The sequence below is a fragment of the Triturus cristatus genome, chromosome 4_1 (assembly GCF_964204655.1).
Source record: "Triturus cristatus chromosome 4_1, aTriCri1.1, whole genome shotgun sequence".
NCBI lineage: Eukaryota > Metazoa > Chordata > Amphibia > Caudata > Salamandridae > Triturus > Triturus cristatus.
In genome coordinates, this window is record NC_140585.1 from 32,932,389 (window position 1) to 32,941,014 (window position 8,626).

The 8,626-nt window shown below is 48.1% G+C and overlaps 1 pseudogene; it reads left to right on the forward strand.

The window, feature by feature from the left end:
• Positions 1–5,836: 5,836 nt before the first annotated feature.
• On the forward strand, positions 5,837–7,273 carry LOC146839380 (uncharacterized; annotated as a pseudogene).
• The last annotated feature ends 1,353 nt before the right edge of the window (positions 7,274–8,626 follow it).

Sequence of the window (8,626 nt, forward strand, 5' to 3'; positions counted from 1 at the left end):
AACGCCTGCTAGAGGGTTCTCGAACGTGTTGATTTAACTATAAAAAGCAGTGTCCGTGGGGTGGAGCTCAGGAACTCAGTCTTGGAGTGGACGCACTCGCGGGATGACTTTGGTGCCCGGAGAGATTACTTCCTGTGCCCCAGTCTCTACAGGGTTCCCGACTTGGTGTTTTCGGTGCTTGGCCAAGGATGTTGAAGACTCCGGTGCAGATGCATCTGGTGAGGTGCTTTGTACATTAACTGTTTATAAATCTATATTCAGGATCTCATATTTGTATGTATATATATAAATATCGTGTGGTGTATTCATTGTTCATTATCTTTCACTTGGTGCCTAAGAACTTACTAGCTTCAGTGACTTATTGCCTTTGTCTATGATACTAGTAAAGCTAATTTTACCTCCAGAGGAGTGTCGGAGTTTCTGTGTAAGTAAGTGGTGTGCGTAAGTTTAGATTACGCAAGTGGGCAAGGCAATACATTTTGGCGTAGTCAGCAGGATTCGAAAATAACGTGGGTAGGAACATGTTTAAAAAGACGAAAGGTGGTTTTGGTTCCTTGGCACCAAGTGAAATTCCTTTTGCCCCCATGCAAATTCCTGGATGGGAGGCGACGCCATACTCCGCGCTGGCACGTGAGTATTCTAAAAGCACAGGATTAAGTGAGAGCTGGTTTGACTGTTTGGGCGAAGCAACGCCTGAAGATGTTTTAAATTGTTTACGGAAGGTTCCTGTGGAAAAAGGTAAAGAATTATATACAGTGAGCCGCCGAGGTTGGGCTCTGTTGCATGCCTACCGTCAAGTTTTTGACAAATGCTTATCTCTGCAGCGGGAACAGTTGAGCTTAGAAAAACAACTCGTTGAAGCTAAGAATATGTCTACGATGCTTTCCTGTCAGAATAAGCTATTACAAGACAAATTTGAAACATATCAGACTATAGCAGAACGGGCTGCAGTCCGTGTCGCTGAATACAGATACAGGAAAAGAAGGGGTAGAGTGAGTAAGCGAAAAGTCCATTTAGCGATTGCCAAAGCAGGCTTAGATTTTGATCCATCCACCTGGGACTCTAACATCTGGGAATCATCAGAGTTCTCCTCAGAAGGAGAGCAGCCTTTACAGAGAGAAAGGGAGGAGGAGGTAAATAATAGTAAGAGAGTGGAAGTGCAGCCCATTCTAAGACGGAAACTTCAAGCCAGTCCACATAACCCGCAGGGAGTTATGTTAAATAGTCTGGAGGATTTTACTCAACAGGAGATCAGTGACATTTTAGAGAGATTTAGACAGAAGCCTGGCGAGGCACTATTAACTTGGATGGTGCGCCTCTATGATCAAGGCGCTTCTGGGGTCATGTTAGACGGTGGGGATGCTGCCAAATTTTGTACTCTCAGTACTGATCCCACTGTGCAGGGACACTTCCGGACTTTCCGCGGTGATGACCAAACTATCCTGTTGCAGCTAGCCGCACAGGGATGTAGTCATAAGTACCCCACAGATTCAGATTGGCCTGGAAATGAAAAACCATGGTTTACCCTACGAGATGCCTCGCAGAGAATTAAGGAGGAGGGAATGAAGCTGGCAATCCTTATAGGTGAGGTGCATGATTTGATGGGTCAGAGAATGACTGTGTCCATGCGGAACAAAATCATTCGTTTGGCACCCCCTGCATACAAAGCGGTGATAATGACTCTGTTAATCAATCAAACTGGTAATACCGTAGGAGAAGTAGTCGAGGCAGTCCGTGAGCTGGGAGAGCTTGGGGAATGGAACAAGCCAGACAGGGCTTCTTGCTCAGAGTCCCGCACTGACAACAACCGAGTAACCCAACGTGATATGTTTTTGGCGCTGTTAAAGGATGGGCTGTCGGGGAGTGAGATTGATGGTATTGAGACCAAAAGCATGTGGGAAATGTACCGTATGCGAAGACTGGATAAAAAGGAGGGGAGTAGGCATGTGAATAGAAAAGATAACAAGAAAGTAAGTCGCTGGGAAACAGAGCTCGAGGAAAAGCATGACAAAGCAGGTGTGGAGAGAGAGAGGGAATCTCATGTGAGGGTGACAAAAGAGAAAGGTTGGGACCGAGATTGCACAGATTCAGATGGGGACCGGGAAGAGGAGGAGTTGTTCCCAAAGGATTACCCGACATTGTATTCAGATTTGCGCCGGGACCTGCGCCGGGCAGATGCAGAGCTGCGCAGGCGAAAATTAGATAAGGAAATGGGCCAAGCTCCGGTGCAGGGATGGGCTTGCAAAGATAATAGACCGCATGTCAGGGTTGAGATCTATTGGAAAAATAGAAACATTCAGGAGGTGCGGGCTTTAGTAGATACCAGAGCGGAGGCCACGTTGATACATGGCAATCCACGAAAATTTAAAGGACAGTATTTTACTATCACGGGTTTGGTTGGACAGGAGACACCAGCAGTGCAAACGGTAATTCAGATGAAAATAGGCAGACTTCCCAAGAGAGCATACACTGTTTTGATTGTGCCCATTCCCGAGTACAACATTGGTATTGACATTCTGAAAGGTATGACCCTATATTTAGATGACGGATGCTATCAGTTTGGGTCAAAGCAGTACCTCTCGGTGGCTGCTGTGAGGGTGGGGCGCTTGAAGATTCCCCCAGTGAAGGTGCCCCAAGCAACAAAAGTGGTTCACATGAAGCAGTACTGGATCCCAGGGGGACATGATGAGATTACCGCAACCATACAGGACTTGGTGAAGGCGGGGGTGGTGAGACCGGTTACCACGGCGCGGAATAACCCTGTGTGGCCCGTGCGCAAACCGGATGGAAGCTGGCGTATGACTGTTGATTACCGCGAGCTGAATGAGCATACACCCCCGTTGACAGCCGCGGTCCCTGACACCATCACTTTGATTGAGAAAATTCTGAAACACAATGGGACATGGTATGCGGCATTTGATATTGCCAATGCTTTTTTCACGATTCCAATTGCCCCGAGTCCCAGGAACAGTTCTCCTTCTCGTGGAATGGTAAACAATTCACATTTCAATCTTTGCCACAGGGGTATTTGCATAGCCCTACAATCTGTCACCGGTTGGTGGCAGAGCATTTGGATGAGGTGTCAGTTATTCTTGGGGTACAACTTTGTCATTACATTGATGATGTGTTGATTCAAGGAGAGACCCAAGAACAGGTGCAGGCTCAGCTAGACAGAATTGTAGAGCATTTGCAAAGCAAAGGGTGGGTGATTAACCCAGAGAAGATGCAGGGACCCTCCCAGAGTGTGAAGTTTTTAGGTATTCAGTGGCATCAGGGGCATAGAGAGGTGCTGCCACAAGCAAGGCAAAAGATCAAGGAGTTTGCAGTGCTGCGAAACAGGAAGGAGGCACAGCGTTTCATTGGATTATTTGGTTTTTTGGAGACAGCACATTCCCCATTTGAGTCAGATTTTGGCCCCTCTGTACAAGGTTACGCGGAAGAAGCAAGAATTTGAGTGGGGGGAGGCCCAGCAGCAGGCATTTGAGTCAGCGAAGGAGGCTATACAGCGTGCCCTGGATCTATGGCCCATACGAGAGGGAAGCATTGATTTGAATGTAACAGTCCAGGATCAATATGCGACCTGGAGCCTGTGGCAAAAACAGGGGAGACAGAAAGTGCCCCTAGGGTTTTGGACGAAGAAATTACCTGATGCTGGAGAGTGGTACACTCCTTTCGAAAAGCAGTTGTTGGCATGTTATTGGGCTCTGGTGGATACCGAGCAATTGACCTTGGGACACAATGTGTTTTTGAGACCTGAAATTCCTATCATGCAATGGGTGATGAGTTCACCCAAGACACACAGGATTGGGCATGCACAGGAGGCTAGCGTCATAAAGTGGAAGTGGTACATACAAGACAGGGCACGAGTGGGTCCTAAAGGTACCTCAGTGCTGCATGAGCAAGTGGCGCAAACTCCAGTAGCAGATGCAGAAATGTTGCAAGATGTACCCAAAGTGCGAGAGTCCCCAGTGAAATGGGGCGGGCCATTCTCAGAGTTGTCCGCGGAGGACAAAAAGCATGTGTGGTTTACAGATGGCTCAGCCAGATATGTAGGGACCAAGAGACATTGGAAGGCGGTGTCATACAATCCTGTTACCAAAAAGTTGCTGTCGACTACTGGAGAGGGAAGAAGTAGTGAGTTTGCAGAATTGTACGCGGTTTACCAGGCTTTGAAGCAAGAGCTCCCTGGTACATGTCACATTTATACTGATTCATGGTCTGCGGCCAATGGGTGAGCCACTTGGCTTCCCACATGGCATGCTCATAATTGGATGATTCACAATAGGGAGGTTTGGGGAAAGGAGTTGTGGCAGGAGATTTTGGAATTGTTGTCCCAGAGTACAGTCACAGTTTATCATGTTGATGCTCATTGCCCGACTGACTCACTAGAGCGTTGGTGCAATTCCTTTGCAGACCAAGAAGCGAAAATTCTTGAAGCTGAGGTGGTGACGCAGGATTCTGACTTGGTGGGCATGGCTAAATGGGCGCATCAGAAAAGCAGACATTTGGGCGAGCGAGCCACTAGCAGGTGGGCAGAAAGTAGAGGGATGCGTATTCCCCTAGATTTGATTAAAACTGCGATCATTCACTGTCCCGTTTGTCAGCATACCCAACACAGACCGGTTCCACAGGTAGTGAGAGGCCAGCTAGGCAGAGGGAAGTTGCCAGGGCAAATATGGCAAATCGATCTCATCTGGCCAATGCCAATGAGTAGAGGATGTCAGTATGCCTGTACGGTGGTGGATACCTATTTTGGCTATCTCATCGCCTTTCCATGCAAGAGAGCAACCCAGTCTAACACTCTGAAAACTTTGAATTTGTTGATTTTGTATTATGGAATTCCTTTGCAGGTCCAGAGTGACAATGGGTCACACTTTAAAGGAAAGATGGTGTAAGATTTTTGTGTGCAGCATAACGTTGAGTGGATCTATCACATAGCCTACTACCCACAGGCAGTGGGTTTGATTGAGAGAATGAATGGTTTGTTGAAAGAGCAGTTGAAAAAGTTGTCTGATGGGTCATTGAAGGGGTGGAGGTATCTCTTGTCTGACGCATTGCAAATTTTGAACAACCGACCCCTTGCTAATGCAGAAACTCCTTTGATGCGCATGTTGACCCCAGCTCTGCAGATCAAGCCTCATGTGGCCACAAACATGATTCTGTATTGGTAGACAGCTCCCGGAGCTTTAGCTCCATATCGTGCCATACCAGAAGCTGCTGGTCTTGATTTACATGCCCTGAAACTCTATCGACTGCAACCACAAGACATTATGTCGATTGAGACAGGAATTGGAGTTCAAATTACCACAGAGCATTTCGGATTGATCCCTTCTCGATCTGGGCTTGCCCTTAAAGGCATCCAGGTTTTGGGAGGGGTGGTCGATGCCGATTACCAGGGGGAGATCAAAGTTATTCTATTGAACAGTGGAGACAATGATCTGATTGTGCAACCCGGTGACCGAGTTGCCCAAATGGCATCATGCCGGTTTATGGAGGAAATGTCATGAAGGGGACGGCCCCAGCCCTTCTATCTCTGCGAGGAAAGGGCGGGTTCGGATCTACTGACAAGAAACCAGGGGCGAAAGTATGGGTAGAGTCCCCAAACAAACCTCCTGAACCTGCAGAATTAATCGGTAAAGGAAAGGATAATATCCTTGTCATCATGAGACCCGGACAGGAAAAGTGGTAAAATGTACCTGCTGAAAAATATTATTTACGAGAGTGATTATATCAGTTTGTTTTCTGTTTCTAGATCTCAGTATTGCTTGCCGCTGCGATGCTTGCGCTGTGTGGTCTGTGTTTGGGCGTGTCCGGAGGGGTCCGGGAGGGCCCGGGGATGCCGAAGGGGCTCAACCGCCCGAGTCGGATGACAGCATTGTTGCAGCAACCAGATAACATCTGGACCTACTTGGCCGAGAATGTGCTGAACACTTCCCACTTCTGTATGAGAAATCTTCAGAGTACAGCTGATATGATATCCACTTGTCTTGTTGCCTACCTACCCCTGCACTTGTGCTTCTGCACATCTTCAACCAAACTAACTTTGATGGGGTAGTGGAGGAAACTGATGTTCAAACACATCTGAGTCTTTATGAGTACTGTCGTTTTTGCCTGGAGGTTACAGATAATCTCTGGAGGAACATGACGAGTATTGTTACCTACAACATCACTACTGGAGACGTTTGCTATCAAATAACTTGTGACCCTGCCAAAATTGGCAAGTGTGGCCAATTGAAACTAGAGAAAAGCACACAATTGACCACTGATCAACGAACATTATGTCAGTCACGACATGACAGCTTTTGCAGTAATGTTACCAATCGTATGGTCTGTAATCATACAGTATTAACCGCTAGCCATGTTAACCATGTGAAATTATCTAAGGGATGGCTGTTCTCGTGTGGCAATATTTCATACACTTACATACCAGCTAATATAACTGGAGGACCTTGTGCCTCATCCTCGGACCCACCCCCTCAGCCTGGGTTGCCTCCTGGTGGCCGACCACTCTGGGGACAGCACCGACACCGACCGACCACGTACGCAACCTAGGATTCATCCTCGACTCCACCCTCTCAATGTCCAAACAAGTAAACGCCGTCTCCTCCTCCTGCTACAACACCCTCCGCACACTTCGTAGAATCTACAAATGGATCCCAGCCGAAACAAGAAGAAAAGCCCTCGTCAGCAATAGATTAGACTACGGCAACGCACTCTACGCCGGAATCCCAGCCAACGACGACTCCAGCGCATCCAAAATGCCTCCGCCCTACTGATCGTCAACGTACCCCGCCACTGCCACATCACCCCCCACCTGCAAGACCTACACTGGCTCCCCCTCGAAAAGAGGATCACCTTCAAACTCCTCACCCACGCACACAAAGCACTCCACAACGCCGGACCAGCCTACCTGAACAACAGACTCAGCTTCCACACCCCCACCCGCCAGCTCCGCTCTGCCAGCCTCGCACTCGCCACCGTCCCCCGCATCCAACGAACCACCTCCGGCGGCAGATCCTTCTCCTACCTCGCCGCCAAGACCTGGAACACCCTACCTACCCACCTACGTCAGACTGAAGACCTACTCGCCTTCAGAAAACGCCTCAAGACCTGGCTCTTCGAGCAGTAGCGGTGCCCCCCCCTCCTCCCCCCTCAGCGCCTTGAGACCCTCACGGGTATGTAGCACGCTTTACAAATCCCCTGATTGATTGATTGATTGATTAAGTCTTATGCTTTTTCCTATGCAGTCTATCACACATATTCGCTCCCCTAGAGCTGCTGTTCAATTACCTGAGGATTGTGATTCCAATATTGACTTGCTTTCTAGGGCAGAGTATACTAGTTTGGCTATTTCCATTGTAGGAGTGCCAGGACTGTCCGTTTATAATGCAAGAACTATTGCTAAGCATGCCTGTTTAATTGGGAGGAATGTCTTTTGCCTCGGCGCACCCAAACAGAATCTGGCCAGGTCTGTATGGGTGGATCTGACACAGAGATGCGGCCAGCACCTATGATGGATAGATGGGTGAGAACGCCTGCTAGACGGCTCTCGAACATGTTGATTTAACTATAAAAAGCGGTGTCTGTGGGGTGGAGCTCAGGAACTCAGTCTTGGAGTGGACGCACTCGCGGGACGACTTTGGTGCCTGGAGAGATTACTTCCTGTGCCCCAGTCTCTACAGGGTTCCCGACTTGGTGTTTTCGGTGCTTGAAATTTTTACAAACACTGGAAGGAGTACACCCTCAAAGGTAATTCAATACCTCAAGGATAGAGAGAGGTGCACTGAAAGGAGAAAGTATAACCTTTCTTATAGAAGACCCCTCACTCACCAAACTAGTTGGTGACATGCTTCATCATCGGGGTCCCACCCGGAGAGCCGAGTGCCATCCGGGTGTGCTACGACACCTGACTACAGTGGAGCTGGTATTTTTGTGTATAGTGCAAGTGCTAGAAGTGGATTAAAAATTGGTCAAATTTAACTCTCTATCAAAAAGATTTTTTAATCATGGAGCAATTGAACAATGTTAAAATGAATTGGGGATAACATATGAGGTTAAATTGACCTGAGGTATCGAAAAAAATGTGAAGTGAACTAAGTGAAATAGGTCTACATGTTTCAACCTTAAAGGAAAAATCTCCAGGTTTTCTTCAGGACCGATGGTGCTAACCAGGGCGGTCTACACATGCTAAGGTGTACCCTACCCTTGGTTAGATTTAAAAGTCCCCTCCTGTAATTACAGTAGGAATGTACTATTGATGCGGGAAGAGGGTGCCTCGAGGATGCCGAGGTCACGTAGTCAAGTTTCACCACAATTTGTTGGAAACTAGGAACAGTTCTTCAGCCTACAACGGTAACCCGCAACTGCGTCTCGAAAGTGATCGATCTGTGAGTAGCCTTGGGGATTCCGTTGCGGCCATCCGAGGGGGGATTTTTTGTACAATTGTTCCCATAGCGGAATACTGCGTGCGACGGCCACGTATTGCCGTGTATGGTGATTAGAGGTGTTTTTCTCCCCCGGGTGACTTATTTGCATTTCACAGCGCTCGCATAGCGGAGTACAGCGGTGAAGGAACCGCGTACTTCCGTGTATGCCTGGCGCCTGTTCAGGATCTCAGCGCTCGCAT